At 33.6% G+C, this 13,972-nt stretch overlaps 1 non-coding gene and 1 pseudogene across 1 annotated transcript; both read right to left on the reverse strand.

The window, feature by feature from the left end:
* Nucleotides 1-2,115: 2,115 nt before the first annotated feature.
* On the reverse strand, nucleotides 2,116-2,249 carry LOC123887818. The gene has a single exon (XR_006801811.1). It is a non-coding gene; the product is annotated as a small nucleolar RNA Z247 (small nucleolar RNA).
* A 760-nt stretch (nucleotides 2,250-3,009) lies between these two features.
* Nucleotides 3,010-5,035, reverse strand: LOC123882857 (annotated as a pseudogene).
* Nucleotides 5,036-13,972: the final 8,937 nt, after the last annotated feature.

The raw sequence follows: 13,972 nt of genomic DNA on the forward strand, positions 1-13,972 counted from the left end.
TGCCATCTGCTTTGTACTTGGTCTTAAAAACCCATTTGGAGTCAATGATGCTTTCTTGGTCTTGGTATGGAACTAATGTCCATGTTTGATTGGTCATCAGTGCTTGGAACTCTTTGTGCATGGCTTCTTTCCATTGTGGTCTTGTGAGAGCTTGTTGTGCATTTTCTGGTTCCTTCTCTTCGTTGTGATTTTAAGCTAATCCAATGTATGGCAGCTTCGGTTTGCGAATTCCATCTTTGCTCCGGGTACGCATCCAGTGCGTGTTGTTGCTTGTCTCTGCCTCAGCAGGGCCCGTTCTTGTATCTGGTGCAGCAAGATCAGTGCCATTATCATGAGTTTGTTCATTGGCATCCTGTTCTGTGTTAATGTTGTCTTCAGAGCTCTCAGCTGAATCACGTGTTGCTTCTCGATCGATGTTTGAGATGTTGTCAGCCGGAGTAACTTCTTCTCTAAGTGGGGTACCTGCAACATGCAACGGAAAATGGCTAGATGGACTTTCAGTTAGGGTTTTTAGAGGGACTCTTGTATTAAGAAAACCATCGTGAAAAGGAAAATGATCTTCGTTGAAGACTACATGTCTTGAGATGAAGATTCTTCCATGAGAATTGACACACTTGTATCCTTTGTGAGAGTTGCTATAACCCAAGAACACACATCTAGTTGTGTGGAACTGTAGCTTATGTTTATTGTAGGGCTTAAGGCAAGGGTAGCAGGCACATCCAAAGGGTTTCAAGGAGTTGTAGTCAGGTTCCCTTTTATGTAGCAAGGAGTAAGGACTCTTATTATGAGTAACTGATGAAGGTAACCTATTTATGAGGTAAACTGCAGTGGAGAATGCTTCCCACCAATAATTTAGGGGCATTTTGGCTTGAGCCAATAGTGTCAATCCAAATTCAGCAATATGCCTATGTTTCCTTTCAGCTCTACCATTTTGTTGTGAAGTATAGGGACATGACATTCTGAATTGTATTCCTGCTTCTATGGCATGTTTTTGAACAGGTTTATATTCACCACCACCATCGCATTGAATTGTTTTAATCTTTTTATTGAACTGATTTTCTACCATGTTTTTGAACTGAATAAAGGCATGTGCAGTATCTGATTTTTGTTTCAAAGGATAAATCCATGTAAATCTAGTAAAATCATCAATGAAATGAACATAATATTTAAAACCGGATGATGATATTATTGGTGCAGGACCCCATACATCAGTGTGAACCAACTCAAGGATTTCTTTAGCATGAGAGAAAGAAGTTTTAAAAGGTAAAAAATGCATTTTGCCATATTGGCATGCCTCACAAAAGCTAAACTGATCACTAGGTGATAGTTTCACATTACAACTTTTTAAGACTATATCTAGGACTTTATTATTTGGGTGTCCAAGTTTCCTATGCCAGCTCTCCTTGATGGAAACATAAGCACTTGAATCCTTTTCCGAGAGCTGGTACAATCCATCTTTAAGTATCCCTCTTAGTATTGCCTTCCCTGTCAACTTGTCCTTCACAAAGCAACAATTTTCATCAAACTCAACAAGAATATTATTGTCAGCAGCAAGTTTAGACACACTTAATAGATTTTTGGTAATTTTAGGCACATATAAGACATCATGTAAATTGAGTGACTTAAGTTTTGAAGAACCTGTGGCCACAATTTCCAATTTCTCACCATTACCAACAATTAGTGAATTCTTACCATGGTGTTCACTCAGGTTTTGAAACTTGTCAGTTTGATGTGTCACATGATTGCTTGCACCGCTATCAAAGTACCAGTCATAGTCTTCAATCGAGTTCTGAGAGGCTAGGAAGGCATTGTGAGATCCTTGCTTGTCATTGTTTGCTGAATGGTTAGATCTTGAGTAGTTTTTGTCAAACCTGTAAAAGCAGTCTATTGCAATGTGATTATCCAAGCCGCAAACTTGACATGTTGTCTTGAATGATCTGCCTCTTCCTCGACCTCCTCTCCAACCTCTGAAGTTAGAACCTCTCCAGTTGTTGTTTGAGCCTCTCCAATTGTTGTTTGAATTGAATCTGTTGCCTCTGTGGTCGGATTTTTTTGCAACATTTGCTGTTGCATTGAGGGTTAGGTTGGTGAGGCTATTCAATTGCTCAATTCGATTTTCAAAAGTTAGCAATTGAGCTTGTAAATCAACCCAGCTGAGTGTAGTTTGATCAGATAGTTTGACAACTACAGGATTATATTCAGAGTCCAAACCATTTAAAGTTTGAATGATTAGATCAGAAGTTGAAATTGGATTGCCTGCAAGTTTGAGTTTGTCAGCCAAGTTCTTCATCTTGATTAGATAATCTTCCATTTTCATCTCTCCTTTTCTGGTGCTATGGAACTCAGATTTGAGATAAGTAATTTGTGACCTTGTGTGGGCACCAGCCAGACTTTGAGCCTCATCCCAAAGTTGCATTGAGGTTTCACAGTGCAATAATTGTGTTGCTATGCCAACAGTCATTGAATTCCTCAACCATCCAAGGAGTTGTTGATCATATGCTTGCCAATCTTCAAACTCAGGATTGAATTTTTTGCTTGAATCTGCAGCAGTGATGAATTCTTCGGGGCACTTCTTCTTCCCTAACATGTAGCCATCGAGTCTGGCACCTCTGATTATAGGCAACACCATTGATTGCCATAGTGGATAGTTGTCTCTGTCCAACTTGACAGAAACAGTGGATGGGAGATCATTTTTGTGGTTGGAATTTGCAGCGGATGACATGGTTTGTATTGGATCTAGAGCCTTCAAGACTTAACAGCTCTGATGCCAAGATAGAAAATATAATTGATATGTATATTGTATTGAATTGCAAGGCTGAATACGTTCAGTACTTATACAACAAGGACTAGTAATTCTGATCCTATAATCATGCTAGTATTCATGACAATGATTCTATAAATCAATGACTGATGCTAGTCATCATGACAGTTGTCTAATACTATTAATTACAATAATTCCTTAATCATAGACTAGCATATGTTCAGGGATTTCATTCTCTAACTCTCTTTCTATCACCGGCGCCGGTACGCCGCCGTCGCCCTGAATTTCTGATCTGTTATTGTGCTTCATTTTTCATCTCATCACTCCCTCTTCCTCTCTCCTCGTTCTCTCCTCGTTTCCGGGCCTTCACTTCCTTTCTGTCCGTTCTCTAGCACTTGTTTCCTTATCGAAATTGCTCTATTTCTATACACAAAGTTCTCTCTCATCACCGTTATCCACGCCGTCTCGCCGTTTTGACAACTAACTTTTTCAATCTTGATTACTTCCCAACCTTGCATCTCTTGTCCATCGCTTAGTATGTAATGTTCAGGAATAAGTTTAATATTCATGACATCTAAAACTTTCAAAGCATGACTACATAAGATGCCATGTGTCTCAAATTTACGACAATCACAATAAACATATTGCTCCACAGGATTTCCCATTACTATCCTTTCCTTTGGATTATCATAATTTGTGACAGCATACAAACCTCCTTTCAAATCCCTTATGCAAGTGTCTTGATATTCTTCATATTCCGCCTGGAATTCCTCAAAAATTCTTGGAGTGTAAACATTTCCGGCTTGTACGAGCATACGAGACTTCGTTGTTTTAAATTTTGGCAGCTTATGTTTTGAGTCATATTCAGCTTCTGACTCATTGTTTCGTTTACCATTGACAGCCCTTTTGAAGTGTGTAAAAAATTGTACCAAATGTAAATCTGACTTCAAATGGTTTTTCAAATCAGCATTAAAACTCTCGCTTAATTGAGTAGATCTCATACCTGCGGTGAATGTTTTCCGAACATAAGCCCATGCCCATTTTTCCTTCAACGGAAAAATTGTATGCAACCACGAATCCTCCGGAACATTATGCTCAACAAGCAAAGAATTCCATGCATTCAAAAATTTACCCTCTTCTTCATGTAAATCTATGCATGCTTCAAAATCCAAACAAAATTGTGAACTCGTTTGATATAAATGGTTCACATGTCGTAGAGCGTTCTGTCTTATATGCCAAGTGCACAATCCATGAAATGTTTCCGGCATAACAATAGAAATAGCCTTAGCCATTGCAGCATCTTGATCTGTTAAAATGGTTTTAGGCTTTTCTCCACCCATTGCTTTGAGAAATGTTTCAAATAACCACTAAAAAGAAGGTATTGTTTCATCATATAACAATGCTGCCCCAAAAATAATTGTTTGGCTGTGATTATTAAGTCCAACAAATACTCCTAATGGTCTGCAATGCTTATTTGTCTTGTATGTGGTGTCAAAAGTGATGACATCACCAAAGTACCCATAATCATTTATCATTTGTGCATCGGCCCAAAATATGTTTGTTATTTCCTCATCCATATCCTTTTGAAAGTCATAAAAGAATGAGGGATTTTCACTTTCTTGTTTGAAATGCATCATCAATGCACCCACTTCACCATATTTTAGTGATTGCTTCCTTTTGGTTTTAAGGTAATTCTTAAGATCTTCTCTTGTAAAACCAACTGTCTCTATCCCACCAGCTTGCTTGGATTTATATTCATGCAAATCTTTTGGTCTTAATCCCGATTCATCTCCCAAGACAATTTGTGTCGCTTGTGCCTCAGAAATGCGCCGATGAGAGTGAATCATATGAACATGCTCTGGTGGTTGAAGAGGGTGGTTATGTTGAGCTATAAAGTCAACAACCTTATATTTCCCAATCTTTCGATCAAGTGAAATAACCATACGCGCTGGACACCCCGTTCTGGTTTCTGCCCTAGGATCTGTTGTCGGGTGACGTCTTTTGTCAACAATTCGCGTACCCTCTTTGAAGCATGTGAATCTTCTTGAAGTTAAAACTCCATCGACTTTGCTTTTATTTGCATATTCTCGACGAATACCAAATCCAATTCTTTTACTGTACTCATTATAAAAGTCGTAAGCCGATGCCTCAGATTCAAACTTCATAGCCAAGTGAGGTTCACTATTGGCAATACTTTCTTGCCCGTTGCACATTTTGTTTATGGATATTGTTCACCCATTTATAGACATGATCTGGAATTGATGACGAATTCATGTTTTCTAAAAAGTATAGAGTGATGATGTTAGTCTTGGTGAAAAAACATTTAAAGTTACAATTGAAAGAACAGAATACTCTGGCAGTAACATAAAAAATTAAACTGCAGCAAATACTATAGACCAGAATACAATTGAAAGTTTTTGTTCACAACAATGTATTAATATAAATTTTAAATCTCTAAATAAACCATTTAAAGTTACTACAACGTGTTAATATATATAAAATGGAACAATGGCAGTTGCATTGCTACGTACTAACTAGACTACAAAGTTACCTAGTTTTTGTGAAATACAATGCACATATATCAGATCGTTAAAAAAAATTGCACATATATCAGATCGTTACAAAAAAATGGACATATATCAGGAACTTGCAATTTCACTAGAATCTCATTCTCTTATTGCAAGAACAAAGAAGACCAAAAAACAAAATGTGCAGTTTCAAAAAGCAATAATACCTTCACCCATAACGGTAGCAGCAACGTTGGGTTGGCTCATGACGACGGCGGCAACGGGATGGTGAGGATTGCTCATGACGATGGCGGCGAGGCAAGAGAGAACGTGTGCGGAGAAGAGGTTAGGGAAGACAGACAGGGTACAACGGTAGCAGCAGTGGACCGGTGCCGGTGAGAGGTAGACGGACTAGATCTGGCGGCGACAAGCACATAAGAGGAAGATGAACAATTGTGTTCTGCGTAATAACAGGGATAGAAGAAGAAATTACGCGGGTTTATTTATTTATTCCTGATTTAATCATTTTCCTTTTATTTAAATCTTTTAATTTCACCCATTAGATTGTTTGTTAACACGTGTCAATCATCCAACGCATGGACTGGATTAAATGGATAGGAGGAAAATGGAGCATACCCGGACTCCTCTATTAGACCATCTACAATGGTTTTTCCATTCAACACTATTCAACATCCACTTTTTCACTTCACATTATTTTCTCTTTCTTCCACCTAATTATTCAACACCCATTCAACTTTTACTCTCTCCAATGGTTTTTCATTCAACACTCTACCCCACCACTTTCTCTACCCCACCACTTTCTATTTCATATTCTTATTTAAATTTAAATTTTTGTTTTTATGATTAAATAAAATTATAATTATCGATTAAAATTAAATTAAAATAATACACTTAACAAAATTTATTTAAATAATTTTTTTTATTTTCTTAATTTAAAATGTAATACATCACACAAATAACGTAATCAGTACGATACAAATTAACTTAAAATGCAATACAACACACAAGTAACGTAATTAATACGATGCAAATTAACTTAAAATACGAAACAACACACAAATAACGTATAGTACGAAACAAATGTTGGAGTTTTGATAATTGTTGGGATAATTAGAACAATTATTGGGATCCATTTCACTAAAAAAAAGATTAAAACTTCAAAAGAAAGACTAATTAAAAATATAATAATAGATTAAGATAGTGTCCAAATGAAATGAACCAAGTCTCTATTTATAGAGAAAAAAAAATCACGAATTTTGGTAAAAAAATAAAAAATTAATTTGCAATGAAATAATTGAGTTCAAAGATAAGAATGTGGTAAAAATCCAGCCAACCAACCAGAACATGCCACCTGTCCCGATCAGCTTCTCTCTCCTTCTCTCCCTGCGCGTAACGCGCCCTGTCCCCGCGTGTCTTACACGCGCCTGCTGCGGACCAATAAATCAGTGCCGCGTGTCCTCGTGGCAGCATTCAACGGGTGTTGAATTGATTCATCACCTCTCTCATCCACCTCACATTCAACACCCCTTTTGCAATGGATTCAACACTCTCAACACCCATTAAACACCCACTTTCAACACCATTGTACATGGTTATATGGCAAAGGAAATAATTCATTTATAATATTGGATGCTATTATTAAAATTTGACGTAGTATTTAGTAGTATTTAAAAGTGTTTCTACTTATGTGGTAATTATTAAATATTAAAATTTATAAGATTTTAAATTAAAATTTGACTAAATTGCACTTTTTTTTAAACAGTTAAATTGCACTTTTAGACTATAACTTTCACAAATTTGTGATTTTGGCCACATAACTTTCATAATAACACTATTGGCCCCTAACTTTAGCCCATTTTGAAAAAGACTAACCCCACATTAATTTTGACAAAGTCAACGTACACGTGGACAATGACTCACATGTCACATCAACGTACTGAAGTGACATATGAGTAACTATATATCCACGTGGCAAGATATGCCGAAGCAACATTTGAGTTACTGTCTACGTGTGCGTTGACTTGGTCAAAATCACTAGCGGTTAACCTTTTGCAAAACAGGATAAAGTTATAGGGTCAAGAGTGCTATTATGAAAGTTAAGTGGAAAAAATCGCAAATTTATGAAAATTAGGGTGTCAAAAAAATAATTTAGTCTTATTTTTTAATATTTGATAGCGTTAATACTTCTCCATTGCAATTATTTATTGGTTTGAACACTCTTGTTATTACGGGAGCAACAAAGAACCTATCACCCTGTGTATAAAGGTAAAGCAGAGATAATACGGGAAAAAGGAGCGGGCACCAAACAAAAACACATCTCCAACCTTATCAGACAAAATAATATTTTAGACAAAATAAAATAAAATTAGAATCCCATAAGTTGCATAATAAACACATCTCTAACCTTATCAGACAAAATAATATTTTAAAACAAAATAATATTTAATAATCTCATCTCATTATTAATAAAGACATGTCCCTAGTCATTATCAAAAAAAAAAAAGACATGTCCCTAGTTGAAAATATATTTTGGTTTGTAATATATTTTCAAAAAATAATTTATAATGATGTATTTTTAAGGACTACAGTCAATGTAATATATTTAAAATTTAATTATTACTATTTTATGTTATAAAAAAATAGTATTAATAAAAAATTTACTAAATATGTTTAAACTTTGACCTAACTTATTAATTAATAGACTGAATTATTTTATTTGACAAATAATAAATGGTTACTATATTGGAAAGTGATACCTATATATGTGCATTGTGTATGTAATTCCTCGTTATTGTCTCAACATCTTTAGGATTTCATTTGAGAATATCATCATGATAAAGGTTGGAAGCATTCTCTTGATCGTTGGAATTTTATTTGCTCCCTTCAACCTCAACTGCGGATCCGGTAAACATATCACATCTCATTGAATTTTTTTTTCTACCCCAACAATTATACCTCTACCCCTACAAATCAATTTATTTTCCAATTTTACCCTTTTTTTTTTGGTAGAATAATTTTACCCTTTTTTTGACACACCCCATCATCTCTCCCAATACCATCACCGCCACCCTGGCCCTTCCGACGCCATCTTCGCAACCGCGTGAACTTATTTGATGACACCATTTTCGTACTCTTTTTCAGTTAAGCAAACAATTGAACCAAATAATTTGAGCAACTTCATCTCTTTCTCCTTCCTCACGAAGCTTGAAGCAAAGCCACCACATTAGATTTCTCTTCCGTGCGATCATGGCTGTTTGTTTCTTCATTAAATCCTCCACTTGTGTTTAAAATAGTGAAAATCCCATTTTCTATTTTGGAACCCTAACTTTGCTCAATGATAAAAATCTAAAATTTACCATTTTCGGTCTTCTTGGACTTACCTCCTGCCTTCAATTCTTCAAATCAATACCCATGGTGGATGGAGCTTGTTGCTGCTGCCGCCCGAGTGAAGGGGGCTTTTTTTTTCAACTTTTGTCTCAACAATGTAAAGACCAAATTTATAAGTCTTAACTTCCTTTGTTAATGTTGAGAGAATGAGATAAACTGAAAGGACTTTTCATTATTAATCAAAAAAGCAAAAAAATTGTAATGTACAGGAGGAGCAAGTGCTCATATATATATATATATATATATATATATATATATATATATATATATATATATATATATATATATATATATATATCTTCTATGAATAAAAATAACTGCATATTGACAGTTTCCTAAAGATAACTGCTTGACAGTTTTACAATATAATTATCTACATTAATATCTCCCCTCAAGTTGGACTATGGATTGAACATAGATTCAACTTGGACAACAAATCAAAGAAAGCTGGAAAATGCAAAGGCTTGGTGAACATGTCAGCTATTTGAGAATTGCTTGGTATAGGCAGTAAGTGGATCAACTGTGATTGGATCTTCTCTCTAATAACATGACAATCTATCTCAATATGCTTACTTCTTTCATGAAAAGCGGGATTGTGAGCCAAATAAATGGCAGACCTGCTATCACAGAAAACTGATGCAGGATTTGAGAATTCCATCTTGAAATCTTGAAATAAGTATTGTAACCATTGAATTTCACAAGTAAGAGAAGCTAGTGCCCTATATTCTGCTTCAGTTGATGACCTTGAAACAGTGTTCTGCTTCTTTGATTTCCAGGAAATTAATGAGGAACCAATAAACACACAATAACCAGTTATTGATTTTCTAGTTTCAGGACATCTTGCCCAATCAGAATCTGCATATCCAGTCAGTTTTAAAGAACTAGAAACTGGGAAAAATAAACCGTTTGCAGGGGAAGATTTAAGATACTTCAAAATTCTAGTAGCAGCTGTATAATGAGGAATTAAAGGTTTAGATACAAATTGGCTCAAGTGCTGTACATAAAATGAAATATCAGGTCTGGTATTTGTCAAATAAAGAAGCCTTCCTATGAGTCTTCTATAAGATGATGGATCCTTTAAAGGAGCACCATCTGTACTGGAAAGTTTGGTAGTTGGATTGAAAGGAATGTTAGATGGTTTTGTTGCCAAAAAAACAGTATCTTGTAGTAATTCAAGGGTATACTTCCTTTGATTAACAAAAATACCCTTAGGAGACCTTGCAATCTCAAATCCCAAGAAATACCTCAGTTTTCCAAGATCCTTAATTTTAAATTTCTGATCTAAAAAGTGTTTAACAGCTTGAATTTCTTTAGATGAATTTCCTGCTAACACAATATCATCCACATATACTAGTAAAGCAGTAAATTCACTATCAGTAGACTTGATATATAAAGAGTGATCAGAAACAGATTGTTTATACCCAAAAGAAATAAGTGCAGAAGATAATTTGGAGTACCATTGCCTACTTTCTTGTTTTAATCCATAAAGGGATTTATGCAATCTACAAACCTTATTAGAACCAATAGCAGAAGAATAACCAGGAGGTAATGACATATAGACTTCTTCATTTAAATCACCATGAAGGAACGCATTGTTAACATCTAATTGCTCAAGATCCCATCCTTTAATCGATGCTAGTGCTAACAAAAATCTGACAGTAGTTATTTTAGCTACTGGAGAAAAAGTATCAAAATAGTCAATTCCTTCCATTTGGGTATACCCTTTTGCAACTAATCTGGCCTTGTATCGCTCAATGGAACTATTTGCATGGTACTTTATTTTATACACCCATTTACATCCAATTGGAGTTTTACCATGAGGAAGATCAACTACTGACCAAGTTTTATTTTCATCAAGTGCTAATAACTCGGCATCCATGGCTTTTCTCCAACAATCAAGTTTAGAAGCTTGGCTAAAAGTTTTAGGTTCAATAATAGCAGAAATTGAACAACAAAAAGATTTATATTCTGGAACACAATTGTCGTAAGAAAGAACCGAGGAAAGTGGATAATTTGGATGCGAAATGTTATTATTAACAGAACCTGTAACAGAGTAACAATGATAATCTTCTAAGTAACCAGGACGAGTAATTGTTCTAGTAGACCTTCTAAGAGTATCATGATAAGGTGGAGGGGCTAGATTAGGACGATCATGAGAAGATAAAGATAAAGGTGTGTGACTTGAAGATGCTGGAGATGAGATAGTACGATCAGGTTCTATATTAACAGAGCTAGGAGATGTAGAAGCAGGTTCAAACATGACAGGTAAAGGTAAAGAATTATGTGTATGAGAAGCAGGATCATCAAGAATAGAATTTGATGGTAAAGGCTTAGAAAAATCGGAGGCATTATGAACAGGTTGAGAATGTCGTAAAGGAAAATATGTTTCATGATACCATGTTAATGTTGAGAGAATGAGATAAACTGAAAGGACTTTTCATTATTAATCAAAAAAGCAAAAAAATTGTAATGTACAGGAGGAGCAGGTGCTCATATATATATCTTCTATGAATAAAAATAACTGCATATTGACAGTTTCCTAAAGATAACTGCTTGACAGTTTTACAATATAATTATCTACATTAATATCCTTTTTCTTCAAATTAAAAAATAAATTGTTTTTGAGTTTGATTAACTATATGTTTTATTCATTGGATACTGACCTTTGTTTCAAATTTGTTTTGCCTGTTATTAGCTTTCTAGCCGGAGAGAATTGAAATTTTTGGATTCCATTGAGAGCTAGTGGATGTTGGTGAACCTAATTGGGTGTAGAAGTGACTTGAGATTGTAGGTTCATCTTCAAGTTTTACTACTAGTTTTAGATTTAATATTAATCTTTAGTTTATAAGGTGAATTTATAAAAATTGAAGTGGTTTAGAAGAAGTTGATGAAATTGAAAGTTTTTCTGCTTAGGAAAATTTTCACCTTTAGTGACAGTTTTGTCTATCACTAAAACCATTATTGAAAAACATGAGTATTCTCAGAAGAAATAATAAACCGAACTACTTTGGAAAAACAGTTCCGGTACAATATTTTGACTTATAGTGACAGATAAAACTGTAACTAAAAGTTAAATTACTTTGAAATATGAACCGGATTACTTTGAAAAGGAAGGTGTTCCGGTAAGAAATAATGAACCGGATTACTTTGAAAAAGAGTTCTCATATAGGTGAAAATGAGATCTATATACAAATTGTTTACTTTTAGTGACAAATTGTCTGTCACTATAAGTCAAATTTATTGTAAACTAGCACGGGAGTCGCGGCGTTACCGCTCCATATTTGATAATCATAAAATAGTAATTTATTGAGAAGTAGATTAAAAAATTAAAAAATAGAAAGATATAATATTTGGTAAAAAAAATAGAAAAAGAACAATGATAAAACTATCACAAAAAAACCCTCACGTCTCCGTATTAATATTTGAATATAAATGATAATGTAGAAATTATGGATAAATAGGCTACCTTATTAATATATTAGTAAAAACATAGGCCTTGTAAAAACCACAAAAAAAATTAGGTCATTGTATTAAATATATGATTATAAATATAATCATTTTAAAATTATTAAAAAATAGACAACCTTGTTAATATGTTAGCGAAAATATAGGTGTCAAAAAAATCATCAAAATAATTAGTTCACCGTATTAAATATGAGTATAACCCGTAAAATTGTAAAACAAAATAGATAACTTAATTAATATATAAATAAAAGTATAAGCCCTGTAGAAATCACAAAAAAAAAGTTTCCATATTAATATATGAGTATTTTATAGATTCCGTAGATGTTATAAAAGAACGGGCAAACGTATTAATATGAATAAAAAACATAGGTCCCGCATAAACCACACAAAAGAACAAGTCATTGTATATTAATATATGAGTATAAATATAAGTTCACAAAATATAGTTAAAAACAAGAAATTTTATTAATAAGAGTAAAAACATAGGTCTTGCGTACGTGTATGATATAAACTGTTGTTTTGTTTGGCACACCTTGTGCCAATCAGGAGTCATTATTAATAATAAAATTCATTTTAGTTTGTTCAAAAAAAAAAAAACACAGGCACCGCATAAATCACACAAAAGATTATATCTTTCTATTAATGCATGGGTATAAATATATGTCAATGATGAGCAACCTTATTAATATATTAATAATAAAATATATGTCTCATAAAAATGAACAAAATAGTTAGGTCGTTGTATTAATATATGATCTAGTATAACCCGCAAAATTATAAAAAAAATAAACAACTTTATTAATATATGATTAAAATTATAAGTCTCGTAGAAATCACAAAAAAAAGATTATCTTATTAATTCATGAGTATAAATATATATAGGTCCTACATAAATTATTAAAGAACATGAAATCTTATTAATAAGAGGAAAAACATATGCCACTTTTTGCTTTTTCATAGCCGCCCCACAACAACTACATAGTAAACCCTACTTTTTGCTTTTTATTCTTATTCATCTTCCAAAGAGGGGTGATTTTGGATCAATTTTGATCTGAAATCACCCCCTTTTGATTGTTTTATATATTTTTTTATTTATTTAAATAAGTGATTTTCACACATTCTTAGGTTTCATTTGAGTTTTCTTTTGTTGTTCTTGTCTGATGTTGTTTTAATCCCGTCTTAGTGCAAAGTTTTTTGTCATGAGTTCGCGTCTTGGTACGGTGTTCGGTTTAATTCCGTTGTAGTACGATGTTTGTTTTGTTCAGATTTGCTTCGATTCAGATTCAGTGCAGATTCACACGTACCCTACTTACTTGAATAAATGAATATTGTTTGTTGTTAGTCTAAAAAAAAGAGGAAAAACATAGGTCCCGTAGAATTCACATGAAAGATTATGTGCCATATTAATATATGACTATAACTCGTAAAATTATAAAAAATATCAACATCTTTACTAATACATGAGTAAAAATATAAGACCCGTAAATATATCCAAAAAAATTAGGTTTCCGTATTAATATGAATATAACCCGTAAAATTATTAAAAAAAAAAAAATAGGCAACATAATATTTTAGTCCTTTTTTTTCTCCAATAATATTCTTCGGCATAGAAAAATCTCATAAGAACGAAAGTTATATCTTTCTTGTGTGATTTGTTTATGGTTTTGTTTCTCCGACTCTTTGTAAATTTTTGTAGTCTACCTCGGTACGTCTTGTGTTGGGGAGGTTGTCTATGTTAATATATATCATTTTGGTTTGTTAAAAAAAACATCAGTCTTTATATCAACAACAAAAAAACTTTCAAAAAAAATAACTTCTAAAAAATGTCATT

Source organism: Trifolium pratense, linkage group LG5 (genome assembly GCF_020283565.1).
Source record: "Trifolium pratense cultivar HEN17-A07 linkage group LG5, ARS_RC_1.1, whole genome shotgun sequence".
Lineage (NCBI taxonomy): Eukaryota > Viridiplantae > Streptophyta > Magnoliopsida > Fabales > Fabaceae > Trifolium > Trifolium pratense.